We start from the raw sequence: 15,734 nt of genomic DNA, 5'->3' as shown, positions 1-15,734 counted from the left end.
ACACACACACACGCATTCACAGACATACATACACACACATGCATGCGTGCTCATATATGTATTCTCACACATATACACATGACTACATACCCACTCACAGGCACAGACACACACATACCTATACACATACACACACACATACATGAACCCTTACACACACACACGCAGACACACATGTATACACACACATACACACACATGCGTACACACATGCACATACATAAACTCTCACACACACACATGTGCAGAGGCACACATGCACAAACAGGAACTCACACACACACATGTATGCATACACACTCACAGACTCGCACACATATTCAGACATACACACGCACACTACGCATACACACATACGCACACACACATACACAAACTCACACACACACACACACACACACACACACACACACACACACACACACACACACACACACACACCACCACCACCACCACCTGAAGCCTGTCGTGATGTAGGAAAACAAACAGTGAATATGCGCCCATGGCAAGTGGTAGAGAGTGATGGAAACAACACCCAGACAAAGACTGAAAGGATTCAGCCATTAATTCATCATTTTGGGCATGAGTATCTCTATATCAACATATGTTAATTAACCAACCACTTTATTTTCCTTTGTTGGAGCTTGTCCCTTCCTTTCCAGTTTTGACATCTTCCCCTTTCCTTTTCTGCCCTGAAGAAGAGTCTTGGCCCAAAATGTCAACTGTTTATTCATTTCCATGAACATCCTGACCTGCTGAGTTCCTCCTGCATTTTGTGTGTTGGTTTTTTGGAAGAGATTTGCTTGCTTTTGAAAAGGATTAAATTGACTGGTTACTTGATTTTATTTATTGTTTATTTATTTTATTTGTTGTTTTATAGCATTGAGTATGAGAGTTGCAAACTCATTTATGCTGTATTGGTTCATGACAAATTGTACTATGCAATGACAATAAAGATATTTCATTTCATTAATATGTCAAGTCATGTCAAGTCAAGTTTATTGTCATTTAATTATATACATGTTTTTAACGTATATAATGTATATAGACATGAGACAACATTTCTCCAAACCTGGGTGTAAAGCACCGTGGTACACATAGCACACATAACACAGTAACTTATGAAGCAGTATGATAGATCTGAGGATGAGCCAGCAAGTTTACAAGAAGATGATGTAATATGTAATATGAATGTAAGGAAGGACAAGCCAATGATTGGGTACAACTGCAGACGGAGCAAAGAGTTAAGGTGTATCACAGAGGCAATATTCATAAGGGCAAAGAATGCAGGATTGAAGGTGCTGTATTTAAATGCATGTGGCATTTGGAATAAGGTGTACGATCTTGTGACGTAATTGGAGATTGGTCGGTATGATGTTGTGGGTATTACTGAGTCATGGCTGGAAGAAGGTCATAGTTGGAAGTTTAACATCAAAAGATCTACTTTGTATTGAAAGGACAGGCAGGAAGGCGTAGGTGGTGGCGTGGTTCTGCTGGTAAGAGATGGAATTACATCTTTAGAAAGAGGTGACATAGGGTCAGAGAATATTGAATCTCTGTGGGTGGAGTTAAGAAACTGCAAGGGTAAAAAAAACAATTATGGGAATCATCTATATTTAGGCCTCCAAATAGTAGCCAAGATGTGGGGTTGAGATTGCAAAGGGAGCTGGATGTCAAAGAAGATGCTGTATGGATGGGTGGAATCCTTGATAATACTAAGGGCCCTGCGTAAGCAGTGCTCCTGATAAATATCCCCGATGCAGACCCCTCTAATCCTCTCAACTGTTCTCACAGTCCTTTGTAGGGGCTCCTGATCTGATGCTCGGTTGCTCCATACCAGATGGAGATGCAACTTGTCAGAACATTCTCGATGGTGCTCCTGTAAAACACAGTTAACATGGGAGGGGCAGCCTTGTTTGCCTCAAAGTTTTTAGGAAGTGGAGGTACTGCTGTGCCTTCTTGTTCAGGGAAGTGATATTATGAGACCAGGTGAGGACATCCATGATGTGAACTCCCAGGAACTTGGTGTATTTGCAGAGGAGGATGGTTCAGCTGCATCTTCCTGAAATCCACGATGATTTCCTTTGTCTTCTCCACATGATAGTGTCATAAAGCACGGAAACAGGTCCTGTGGCTGTGTGGGTTTCCATCCACATTCCAAAGACATATAGCTGCGTAGTTTAATTGTTCACATGGATGTAGATGGTCTGGAAGGGCCAATAACCAATAATCTCCGATAACGTTAATGATGTGATGCTTCTGGTTTAAGACTGCTTTTTTTGTTAATATGGTTATATAGTTGGGTATTTTATTTTCTGCAGATTTTCACAAAATGTAATTTGTCCCTCTAATAACATCATACTGTACTGTATTCTCTTTTTTTGCACGATTTTAATCTATTCAGTATAAGTATACTGTAATTGATTTAGTTATTTATTTATTTATTGTTGTTTTTTTCTTCTTTTTTCTATATTATGTACAGCATTGAACTGCGTTAACAAATTTCACGACACATGCCGGTGATAATAAACCTGATTCTGAGTCTGAAGATATGTTTTTGAAGCTTCTTTTAAGGTTACGAACTCATAATTTTTCAGAGATAGTTTTGACCTTTACTATCAGTAAACCGATGGTGCTGTACCGTCACGAACATCTTCCGCTGATCTCCCTCACCCCTATTACCCTCTCTCTGTGATATCTCTCGCTCCGGTCACCAACCGTGATACAGTATCCCGACCCATTCACCAGCGCAGCCCTCTTGTCTTCGGATGATGGACGCACTTCAGGCACCGCCCATTTGACGCATCTCTCCTCCATTGGTTGCTCCCTCCAATGCCGCGAGGTGATTGGATGTTTCCGGCTGCCAATGATCAGCTGGGTGGGAGCGGGTGAGGGAAGATCGGCCCGAGGCGGCGGGATAGTGACTGTGTGCGGTTACAGGCGGACTGAGGAGGGTGGCGGTGTCTCACGGCCTGGGTGGAGGTGAGTAGTCGTTGCACAAGTTGTATGGGTGGTGGCGGCGGCGTCAGTGTCGGGGTTGGGTTCGGGTTCGGGGGTTGAGGGAGCAGCGCTGAAGGTTGGGGAGGGGCAGGCGACAGGCACTCTAGTGCGATGGGGGCTGCCTCTTTCTCCCAAGGAGTTGCTCGCTGTTGGCGGTTTCATGTTGCTTTTTCACCGAAGTTGTGAGTGATCGAGTGGTGTGGCTGCAGAGTCGTTGTCGGCCGGAGAGGCTGAGCTTCCTGGGCGACCCCACGCCGAGAAGAAAAGCAAGAGCTGTATCAAGTTTTGAGGGGATCGAAACGCAGACGGCAGAGAACTTACTCGGTAGCCGTGAGTGCCTAGAACTGCCGAACTCGAGCAACAGCTCATGCAGCGTCCCTGATAGTTGCAAGGCACAAGCAGAGGAGATACTCGATAAACAATGCGATGGGGTAGGCGTGGTAGGAGATTAGATTATAAAACATAGGAGCAGAATTAGGCCATTCATCCCATAGAATCTACTCCGCCATTCCATCATACCTGATTCCGGATCCCACTCAACCCCATACGCTTGCCTTCTCGCCATAAACTTTGATGCCCTGACCAGTCAAGAAACTCTTAGGGATAGGTGGTTTGCGCAGGCGGAAACTGTCAAACGACGGAGCAGGCTTGGGGGTCTATTGCTTTTGATTCTTGTGTCTGCATGTGCATTCATGTAACTTTAACTTAGCAATAAATTATGTCACCCAACACAGTACAGTATCTGGCAGGATCGATAAAGCCAGAGGGCAAGATATTGGTTATATTGAAATGCAACTGTTGCTCATAAACTTTGTAGTGGGAAGAGAAGAAGTTTTCATCACCCGATTTTGTCACAGGTTCCAGAGCTATAGGAATATAGCTGAAAATACCTTCTTCTAGTAGAAGACTGCCCTCCACTCCCTTGCCTTCCCTATGGTAACCAGCCTCCCCTCTACAGATTGTGTCTACATTTGCTATCTGAGTAAGGAGTTTCAATGTTCCTGTGACTGCAAGGGTCTTCTCCTGGTGCTCTGGTTTCCTCCCACAGTCCAAAGGTGTACTGGTTAGTAGGTTAATTGGTCATTGTGAATTGTCCCATGATTAGGGAGTTAAATCGGGAGTTGATGGATGGTGCATCTCAAAGTGTCTCAATAAATAAATATATAATCAAGCACCCCACCCAATATGATCAGTTTCTCTTGGGACAGAACAGCACAGGAACAGGTCCTTTGGCCCACAATATTGTGCTGAACCAAATAAATTAGTAATCAAATGGTCAGCTAAACTAATCCCTTATGCCTACTCAATGCCCATATCCTTCCATTTTCATCACATCCATGTGCCTATCTAAACATCTATTAAAAGTCCCTAATGTATCTGCCTCTACCACCACCTCAGCCTGTGCATTCCAGGTACCTACCACTCTTTGTGTAAAAAAAAACTTGCCCCTCACATCTCATTTGAAATAGCCATCTCTCACCTTAAATGTTGCTGCAAAGGTAGTAAAAAATACAGTTTTTGATTCGATATTGCAGATCTCAACAATGATTTGCTAATCTGTCCTCACCATCCTTCGAATGAATGAAAAGTCTGTGTCTTCCTTCCTTCCTCTTGTCCTCATCTACCACCCCATGAGCCTCATGCAATGCATCATTCGTGGCAACTTCTGCCATCTTCAATGGGATCCTACCACCAAACACATTTTTACTGTTCTCTTCCCCCCCCCCCAACTTTCCACTGGGATAGCTCCCTCTGTGATACCCTTGTCCATTCGTCCCTTCCCTCTAATCTCCCTCCTGGCACATATTCCTGCAAGGAACAGAAAATACTACACCTGCCTATTCTCCTTCTCCCTCAGGGCCTCATTTCCAGGTAAGGCAACACTTCACCCGTGAATCTGTTGGGGTCATCTATATTGAGTGCTCCCAGTGCAGCCTCCTTAACATTGATGAGATCCAATGTAAATCTGGGGACAGTTTTGTCAAGCACCTCCGCTCCATCTTCTAAAGTGGAATTTCCCGGTGGCCAACTATTTTAATTCCAATCACCATTCCCATCCATCCATAACCATGGCCTTTTCCAAGTGTGGTAGAGGAGCAACACCTCAGATTCTGTGTGGGTAGCCTCCAAACTGCTGGCATGAACTTTAATTTCTTCAACTTCACAAGATCACAAGACAAAGGAGCAGAAGTAGGCCATTCGGCCCAGTGAGACTGCTCCGCCACTCCACCATGAGCTAAACTATTCTCCCATCTAGTTCCAATTGTCGGCTTTTTTCCCATATCCCTTGATACCCTGACTAATTAGGTACCTATCAATCTCCTCCTTAAACGCCCTCAATGATTGGGCCTTCACAGCTGTATGTGGCAATGAATTCCATAAATTCACGACCCTCTGGCTAAAAAAAATTCTCCTCATCTGTTTTAAATGGGTACCCTCTAATTCTAAAACTGTGGCCTCTTGTCCTGGACTTACCCACCAACCAAGGGAAACAGCCTTTCCACATCTACTATGTCCAACCCTTTCAATATTCGAAATGTTTCTATGAGATCCCCTCTCATTCTTCTATACTCTAATGAATACAGTCCAAGAGCCGACAAATGCTCCTCATATGTTAGCACCTGCATTCCAGGAATCATCCTCGTAAATCTTCTCTGAACTCTCTCCACATCAGTACATCCCTTCTAAGATAGGGGGCCCAAAACTGCACACAGTATTCCAAATGAGGTCTCACCAGTGCCCCAAAGAGCCTCATCAACACCTCCTTACTCTTGTATACTATTCCTCTTGAAATGAATGCCAACATAGCATTCGCTTTCCTTACTGCCGATTCAACCTGGTGGTTAACCTTTAGGGTACTCTGCACGAGGGCACCCAAGTCCCTTTGCACTTCCGATTTTTGCATTTTCTCCCCATCTAAATAATAATCTGCCTGATTATTTCTTCTTCCAAAATGTACAACCGTACATTTCTCAACATTGTATCTCATCTGCCATTTCTTTGCCCACTCTCCTAAACTGACAAAGTCTCTCTGCAACCTTTCCGTTTCTTCAAAACTTCCTGCTCCTCCACCTGTCTTGGTGTCATCCGCAAATTTAGCCACAAAACCATTTAATCCATAATCTAAATCATCAATATACATCGTAAAAAGAAGCGGTCCCAGCACCGACACCTGCGGAACACCACTAGTAACCGGCAACCAATCAGAATAGGATCCCTTTATTCCCACCCTTTGTGTTCTGCCTATCAGCCAATGCGCCACCCATTTCAATCTCTTTCCTATAATTCCATGGGCTCTCATCTTATTAAGCAGCCTCATATGTGGCACCTTATTGAAGGTCTTTTGAAAATCCAAATACACAACATCCACAGCTTCTCCCTTGTCAAACTTGTTTGAGATTACCTCAAAAAATTTCAATAGGTTGGTAAGGCAGGATCTTCCCTTCATGAAACCATGCTGGCTTGGGCCTATCTTGTCATGCACCTCGAGGTATTTCATAACCTCATCCTTGAGGATCGGCTCCAATAACTTTCCAACTACCGATGTCAGACTAATAGGTCTGTAATTTTCTTTTCGCTGCCTCCCTCCTTTCTTAAACAGTGGAACTACATTTGCGACCTTCCAGTCCTCTGGAACCATGCCAGAGTCTATTGATTCTTGGAAGATCATTTCCAATGCCTCCACAATCTCCAAAGCCACCTCCTTCAGAACCCGTGGGTGCATCTCATCCGGTCTAGGAGACTTATCTATTCTTAGTCCATTTAGCTTCCCAAGCACTTTCTCTCTAGTAATCTTGACTGTACCTAATTCTATTCCCTGAGACCTCTGGCTATCAGGTATGTTGCCAATGTCTTCCACTGTGAAGACTGATGCAAAATACTCATTTAGTTCCTCTACCATCTCTTTGTTACCCATTATAATTTCTCCAGCATCATTTTCAATCAATCTTATATCTACCCGTGTCACTCCGGTAATTTTTCCCGTCTCCCTTCACTTGTCTTCAATTCCCCAATGTGGCCCCCTTCTGCCTCTTCTCCTTACCTGCCTATCACCCTTCTACTGCCTCTCCTCCTTCCCTTTCTCCCATGATCCACTCTCCTCTCCAATCAGATTCCTTCTTCTCCAGCCCTTTACCTCTTCCATTTGTCAACTCCCAGCTTCTTTCTTCATCATCCCTCCCCCAGGCTTCACTGATCACCTGCTAGTTCCCCACTCCACACCACCTTACTCTGGTGTCTCCCCCTACCCCCTCTTCCTTTCCAATTCTGATGAAGGGTCTCACCTCAAAACACTGTCATTTCTAACGATGTTGCCTGATCTACTGATTCTTCAGCATGTTGTGTAAGATGAAGCTTAAATATTTAGCAAATAGAGTTCAGAACTCCCTCCCGGAATTATATAACCCTTCTAGAATGTGGCCACCCTTCTATTACAATTTTTGGTTTGTCCTAAATAAAGTGCAAGTGTTTAAACTGCTTATAATACATGTAAATAAAAAAAATGTAATGACTTAAAAATAATTACTTTATTAAGTTGGGGGGGGGGTGGAACTTGTTAAAATTCCAAAACAGTATTTCTTGCATTTATTTCAATTCAAAGTAAATTTATTATCAAAAGTACATGTGCCACACCACCATATACAATGCTGAGATTCATTTTCTTGTGAGCATTCACAGTAAATCTAAGAAACATAATAGAATCAATGTAAGTCAGCACCCAAAAGGACAGACAAACAACAAATGTGTAAAAGACAACAAACTGCTAAACAAAAAGAAAAATGAAATACTGATAACAAGTAAGTAAGCAATAAGTATCGAAAACATGAGTTAGGTTATGGGATCAGTTCAGTGAGGGGCGAGTGAAGTTTGTCTTTTATACATTGGTTGTTTATCAGTCTTTGTGTGTAGTTTTCCATTGATTAAGACCATAAGGTATAGGAGCATAATTAAACCATTTGGCCCATTGAGTCTGTTCCGCCATTTCATCATGGCTGATTCATTTTTCCTCAGCCCCAATCTCCTGACCAATCAAGAATCTATCAATCTCTTCCTTAAATATACATAAGGACTTGATCGCCACTGCTGCCCATGGCAACGAATTCCACAGATTCAACACTCTCTGGATAAAAGAATTCCTCTTCATCTTCGTTCTAAAAGGACGCCTCTCTATTCTGAGGCTGTGTTCTCTGGTGTTAGACTCTCCCACCATAGGAAACATCCTCTCCACATCTACTCTATCAAGCACTTTCATCATTCAATAGATTTCCATTAGGTCACCATAAGACCATAAGACAAAGGAGCAGAAGTAGGCCATTTGGCCCATCGAGTCTGCTCCACCATTTTATCATGAGCTGATCCATTTTATCCTATTTAGTCCCACTGCCCCGCCTTCTCACCATAACCTTTGATGACCTGGCTACTCAGATACCTATTAATCTCTGCCTCAAATACACCCAATGACTTGGCCTCCACTGCTGCCCGTGGCAACAAATTCCATAGATTCACCACCCTCTGACTAAAAACATTTTTTCGCATTTCTGTTCTGAAAGGGCACCCTTCAATCCTGAAGTCATGCCCTCTCGTACTAGATTCCCCCATCATGGGAAACAACTTTGCCACATCCACTCTGTCCATGCCTTTCAACATTCGAAATGTTTCTATGAGGTCTCCCCTCATTCTTCTAAACTCCAAGGAATACAGTCCAAGAGCGGACAAACGTTCCTCATATGTTAACCCTCTCATTCCTGGAATCATTCTAGTGAATCTTCTCTGTACCCTCTCCAATGTCAGCACATCCTTTCTTAAATAAGGAGACCAAAACTGCCCACAGTACTCCAAGTGAGGTCTCACCAGCGCCTTATAGAGCCTCAACATCACATCCCTGCTCCTATACTCTATTCCTCTAGAAATGAATGCCAACATTGCATTTGCCTTCTTCACTACCGACTCAACCTGGAGGTTAACTTTAAGGGAATCCTGTACGAGGACTCCCAAGTCCCGTTGCATCTCAGGACTTTGAATTCTTTCCCCATTTAAATAATAGTCTGCCCGTTTATTTTTTCTGCCAAAGTGCATAACCATACACTTTCCAACATTGTACTTCATTTGCCACTTCTCTGCCCATTCTTCCAATCTATCCAAGTCTCACTGCAGACTCTCCATTTCCTCAGCACTACTGGCCCCTCCACCTATCTTCGTATCGTCAGCAAACTTAGCCACAAAGCCATCTATTCCATAATCCAAATAGTTGATGTACAATGTAAAAAGAAGCGGCCCCGACACTGATCCCTGTGGAACACCACTGGTAACCGGCAGCCAACCAAAATAGGATCCCTTTATTCCCACTCTCTGTTTCCTGCCGATCAGCCAACGCTCTATCCACGTATGTAACTTTCCTGTAATTCCATGGGCTCTTGTTAAGCAGCCTCATGTGTGGCACCTTGTCAAAGGCCTTCTGAAAATCCAAATATACAACATCCACTGCATCTCCCTTGTCTAGCCTACTGGTAATTTCCTCAAAAAATTGTAATAGGTTTGTCAGGCAGGATTTTCCTTTAAGGAATCCATGCTGAGTTCTGCCTATCTTGTCATATGCCTCCAGGTACTCTGTAACCTCATCCTTGACAATCGACTCCAACAACTTCCCAACCACCGACGTCAAGCTAACAGGTCTATAATTTCCTTTTTGCTTCCTTTCCCCCTTCTTAAATAGCGGAGTGACATTTGCAATCTTCCAGTCTTCCGGAACCATGCCAGAATCTATCGACTTTTGAAAGATCATCGCTAATGCCTCTGCAATCTCCACAGCTACTTCCTTCAGAACATGAGGGTGCATTCCATCAGGTCCAGGAGATTTATCGACCTTTAGCCTATTCAGCTTCCTGAGTACTTTCTCTGTGGTAATTGTGACTGCGCACACTTCTCTTCCCTGCCACCCTTGAGTGTCTGGTATCCTGCTGTCTTCCTCAGTGAGGACCGATGCAAAATACTTGTTCAGTTCCTCTGCCATCTCCTCATCTCCCATTACAATTTCTCCAGTATCATTTTCTATCGATCGTATAGCTACTCTCACCTGTCTTTTACTCTTTATATACTTGAAAAAGCTTTTAGTATCCTCTTTGATATTATTTACTAGTTTCCTTTCATAGTTAATCTTTTCTCTCTTAATGACCTTCTTGGTTTCCTTTTGTAAGGTTTTAAAAACTTCCCAATCATCTGTCTTCCCACTAATTTTTGTTTCCTTGTATGCCCTCTCCTTTGCTTTAACTTTGGCTTTGACTTCTCTTGTCAACCACGGTTGCATCCTTTTTCCACTCGAAAAATTCTTCTTTTTTGGAATATACCTGTCTTGCACATTCCTCATTTTTCGCATAAACTCCAGCCACTGCTGCTCTGCCGTCTTTCCCGCCAGTGTCTCTTTCCAGTCAACTTTGGCCAGTTCCTCTCTCATGCCACTGTAATTTCCTTTACTCCACTGAAACACCGACACATCAGATTTCGGCTTCTCTTTTCCTAATTTCACAGTGAACTCAGTCATGTTATGATCACTGCCTCCTAAGGGTTCCTTCACCTCAATCTCTCCAATCACCTCTGGTTCATTACACAATACCCAATTCAGTACAGCTGATCCCCTAGTGGGCTCAACAACAAGCTGTTCTAAAAAGCCATCTCGCAGACATTCTACAAATTCTCTCTCTTGAGATCCAGTGCCGACCTGATTTTTCCAATCTACTCGCATGTTAAAATCCCCCACTATTATCATAACACTGCTCTTCTGACAAGCCTTTTCTATTTCCAGTTGTAATTTGTAGTCCACATCCCTGCAGCTGTTTGGAGGCCTATAAATAACTGCCATCAGGGTCTTTTTACCCCTGCTATTCCTTAGCTCAACCCATAAAGATTCTGCACCTTCCGATCCTATATCACCTCTTTCTAATGATTTAATATCATTTCTTACCAATAAAGCCACGCCTCCCCCTCTGCCTACCTTCCTATCCTTCCGATACACTGTGTGTCCTTGGACTTTCAGCTCCCAGAGACATGCATCCTTTAGCCAGGTCTCAGTGATGGCCACAATATCATACCTGCCAATCTGTAGCTGTACAACAAGATCATCCACCTTATTCCTTATGCTGCGTGCATTTAAGTACAACACCTTAAGACCAGTATTTGATACTTTTTGCTTTGATTTCACTGCAACTTTATTGCACTTCAACTCATCCCAATGGCTACACATTTGCCCCATCACCTGCCTGTCTTTCCTGACATCTTTACTGCTCACTATCTTAGATTTATTTCTGTTTTCCCCTTCCTCCGCTCTATCATTCCGGTTCCCATCCCCCTGCCAAATTAGTTTAAACCCTCCCTAACAGCTCTATTAAACTTTCCCGCCAGGATATTGGTCCCCTTCGGGTTCAGGTGTAACCTGTCCTTTTTGAACAGGTCATACTTTCCCCAGAAGAGATCCCAATTATCCAAGAATCTGAAGCCCTGCCCCCTACACCAGTCTCTCAGCCAGGCATTCATCTGCCTGATCCGACGACTCTTGCCCTCGCTAGCACGTGGCACAGGTAGCAATCCCGAGATTACTAACCTGGAGGTCCTGCTTCTCAGCTTCCTTCCTAATTCCTGGAAATCTCTCTTCAGGACCTCCTCCTTTGTCCTATCTATGTCATTGGTACCAACATGTACCAAGACAACTGGCTGCTCACCCTCCCCCTTTAGAATATTCAGGACCCGATCCGAGACATCCCGTACCCTGGCACCTGGGAGGCAACACACCATGCGGGTATCTCTGTCAGGCTCACAGAATCTCCTGTCTGTTCCCCTGACTATGGAATCCCCCACGACTACCGCATTTCTCTTCTCCCTCCTTCTCTCCTGCACAACAGCGCCAGGCTCAGTGCCAGAGACCCGGTCACCGTGGGCGTTCCCCATCAGGTCATCCCCCTCAACAGCATTCAGAACAAGATATTTGTTGCTGAGGGGGACAGCCACAGGGGTGCTCTCCACTATCCGGGCATTTCCCTTCCCTCTCTTGACAGTGACCCAGTGTTCTGACTCCTGTAGCCTAAGGATGACTACCTCCCTGTAGCTCCTGTCTATCACCTCTTCACTTTCCCTGATAAGCACTAGGTCATCAAGCTGCAGATCCCTAACACGGTCTCTGAGGAGCTGCAACTCGGTGCACCTGGCGCAGATGTGGCCATCAGGGAGGCTGGAAGTCTCCCAGGATTCCCACATCTGACACCCTGAACAAAGCACTAACCCTGCAGGCATGCTATCTAATTCTACAGGAATGAAACAGGAAAAATAAGTCTACTCACCCACTTACCTCGCCAAACAGACAAACTTTTTAAACCGTTAGCTGTGAGAGCCCTGCTGTTACTGTCTGTCCGGGCCGATTCGCAAAAGGGGTGGGGGGGGAGAGAAAAAAGAGTTGGCGCTTCGCTCTAGCCTCTTCCCGTTTACCGCCTAAGCCCGTTGAAGCCAAAGCCCTACACTCTACTACCACTCACTCCGCTGCCTGCTCCGACAGCTGCCCGCTGTATAGGGTGGTCTCCTTTTTAAACTCTCCGCGCGGTCCTGCTGACGTCACGCGCCTGCGCAGTCTCGCCCTTCTTGCACTCGAAGAAGTTTTAAAAAAAACTGCCTTCCTTCACAATTCAGCTCCCATGACGCTCTGTAGTCCCGATCCAAAGGAGAGCCGTTGGTAGCAACCTGCCTTTTTAAACTCTCCGCGTGGTCCTGCTGACGTCACGCGCCTGCGCAGTCTCGCCCTTCTTGCACTCGAAGAAGTTTTAAAAAAAACTGCCTTCCTTCACAATTCAGCTCCCACGATGCTCTGTAGTCCCGATCACCCCTCATTCTTCTGAATTCCAGTGAATACAGGCCCAGAGCCATCAAGGTTCATATGATGAGTTGTTCAGATGACAAGCCGTTCAATTCTGGAATCATTTTTGCGAACCTCCTTTGAAACCTTTCCAGTTTCAGCACATCATTTCTAAGATAAGGCACCCAAAACTGCTCATAATACTCCAAGTAAGGTCTCACCAGTGCTTTATAAAGTCTCAACATTTCACTCTTGCTTTTCTATTCCAGTCCACTTGAACTGAATGTTAACACGCATTTGCTGTCCTCACTACAGACTCAACCTGCAAATTAACCTTTTGGGGAACCCTACACGGGGACTCCAAGTCCCTTTGAGCCTCAGAGTTTTGTATTTTCTCTCCATTTAGAAAATAGTCAACCCTTTTATTTCTTCTACCAAAGTGCATGACTATACACTTCCTGACACTGGGTTCCTACTGCCAGTTCTCTGCCCATTCCTCAAATCTAAGTCCTTCTGTAGCCTCTCAACTTCCCCAAAGCTTCATGCCCATCCACTTATCTTCGTATCATCTGCAAACTTTACAACAAAACCATTAATTCCATCACCCAAATCGTTGACGTATAACGTAAAAAGAATCTGTCTCGACAGACCCTTGTGGAACACCATTAGTCACCGGCAGCTAGCCAGAAAAGGCTCCCTTTATTCCCACTCTGCCTCCTGCCAATCAGCCACTGCTTTGTCCATGCTAGAATCTCTCTGTAATAGCATGGGCTCATAGCTTGTTGAGCAGCCTCATGTGGCACCTTGTCAAAGGTCTCCTGAAAATCCAAGTACACAACATCCATTGAATCTCCTTTGTCTATCCTGCTTGTTATTTCTTCAAAGAATTCCAACAGATTTATCAGGCAGGATTTTCCCTTGAGGAAACCATGCTGATTATGCCCTATTTTATATGCCTCCAAGTACCTCAAAACCACATCTTTAACAGTTGATTCCAACATCTTCCCAACCACAGAGGTCAGGCTAACTGGCCTATAACTTTCTTTCTTTTGCCTCTTCCCCTTTCTTGAAGAGTGGAGTATCATTTACAATATTCCAGTTTTCCAGAACCATTCCAGAATCTAGTGATTCTTGAAAGATCATTACTAATGCCTCAACGATATCTTCAGCCACCTCTGTCAGAATCCTGGGGTGTACACCATCTGGTCCAGGTGACTTATCTACCTTCAGACCATTCAGTTTCTCAAGAATCTTCTCCCTGGTAATGGTAACATCACACATTTCATGACCCCCGACACCTAGGACTTCCACCACACTGTTGGTGTCTTCCACAGTGAAGACTGATGTAAAATATTTATTCAGTTTGTCCGCCATTTCCTTGTCCCCTATTACTACCTCTCCAGCATTGTTTTCCAGCGGTCTGAAATTCACACCCGCCTCTCTTTTAAACTTTATGTATCTGAAGAAACTTTTGATATTCTTTTTAACCTTGGCGGGAGGAGAAGATGGCGGCGCGACACAGTGCGCGTGGCCTTTCCGGTGAAATTATATCGTATTTGTTAAATAGGGGGCCGTGCACAATTCTGATTTGACGGAGACAGACGTGAGAAGCACGGAGGAACATCTGGAGAAACTTCTGAAATGCCCAGTTCGCTGCCACTGCTGCTATGCGATTGAGAGTCTCCAGAGGGAAGGCCCCAAATCCTTGGCTTTTCCTGTTGCTGGCGGCCGGGGCTGGGGTCGAAGCGCTCGGCAGAGATAGTGCTCGGTGTCGGAGGGCTGGTCGGAGGCTCGAAGTTTTCGGATGACTCAGAGTCGGACTGTGGACGGGTGCTTCCAGGATGCTGCATCGGCAAGTTTGTGGCGCTGGCAGCTCATGGCAGGGGGAGAGTTTTCTTCCTTCTCCCGTCTGCGTGAGATGAGACTTTGAACTTTTTTTACTGTGCCCATGGCCTGTTCTTCATCAAATTACAGTATTGCTTGCACTGTTGTAACTATATGTTATAATTATGTGGTTTTTGTCTGTTTTCAGTCTTGGTCTGTCTTGTGTTTCTGTGATATCACACCGGAGGAATATTGTATCATTTCTTAATGCATGAATTACTAAATGACAATAAAAGAGGACTGCATGTCCTCATAATCTAATATTGGTCAGCTTACTTTTGCAATCCATCTTTACTTTCTTAATGACTTATTTTTAGTTGTCTTCTGCTGGTTTTTAAAATCTTCCCAATCCTCTAACTTCCAACTAATTTTTTCTCTATTATGTGCCCTTTCTGTGTCTTTTATGCTGGCTTTAACTCTCTTGGTAGCCACAGTTGTGTCATCTTGCCTTGAGAATACTTCTTCCTCTTTGGGATGCATATATCTCATGCCTTCCAAATTGCTTCCGGAAATTCCAGCCATTGCTGCTCTGCCAGTGTTCTTTTCCAGTCAGTTCTGGCCAACTCCTCTCTCAAGCCTCTGTGATTCCCTTTACTCCACTATAATACTGATACATCTGACTTTAGCTTTCCTTCTCAAATTTCAGTGTGAAATCGATCATTTTATGATCACTTTCCCTAAAGGGTTCTTTTACCTTAAGCTCTCCAAACCGTTCCGGTTCATTGCACAATAACCAATCCAGAGTAGCTGATCCTCTAGTAGGCTCAACCACTAACTGCTCTAAAAAGCCATCTCGTAGGATTCTAGAAATTCTCCTTCTTGGAATTCAGCAGCAACCTGATTTTCCCAATCTATCTGCATATTGAAATCCTGGATGACTGTTGTAACATTGGCCTTTTGGCATGCATTTTCTATCTCCCGTTGTAATTTTTAGACCACATCCTTACTATTGTTTTGGGGTCTGTATATAACTTCCATCAGGGACTTTTTACCCTTGCAGTTCCTTAGCTCTATCCAC

At 44.2% G+C, this 15,734-nt stretch overlaps 1 protein-coding gene across 2 annotated transcripts in view; it reads left to right on the top strand.

Moving 5' to 3' along the window:
* Positions 1 to 2,892: 2,892 nt before the first annotated feature.
* The window catches only part of hycc1 (hyccin PI4KA lipid kinase complex subunit 1), a 118,198-nt gene continuing 105,356 nt past the window's right edge, over positions 2,893 to 15,734 (top strand). For both annotated transcript variants that reach the window (XM_072283089.1, XM_072283088.1), the window contains exon 1: positions 2,893 to 2,982. The gene's annotated coding sequence lies outside the window, so the exon portion shown is untranslated. The remainder of the gene's footprint in view (positions 2,983 to 15,734) is intronic.

Source organism: Mobula birostris, chromosome 19, assembly GCF_030028105.1.
Source record: "Mobula birostris isolate sMobBir1 chromosome 19, sMobBir1.hap1, whole genome shotgun sequence".
In the NCBI taxonomy this organism is placed as follows: domain Eukaryota; kingdom Metazoa; phylum Chordata; class Chondrichthyes; order Myliobatiformes; family Myliobatidae; genus Mobula; species Mobula birostris.
This window is presented reverse-complemented; position numbering and strand designations above follow the sequence as displayed.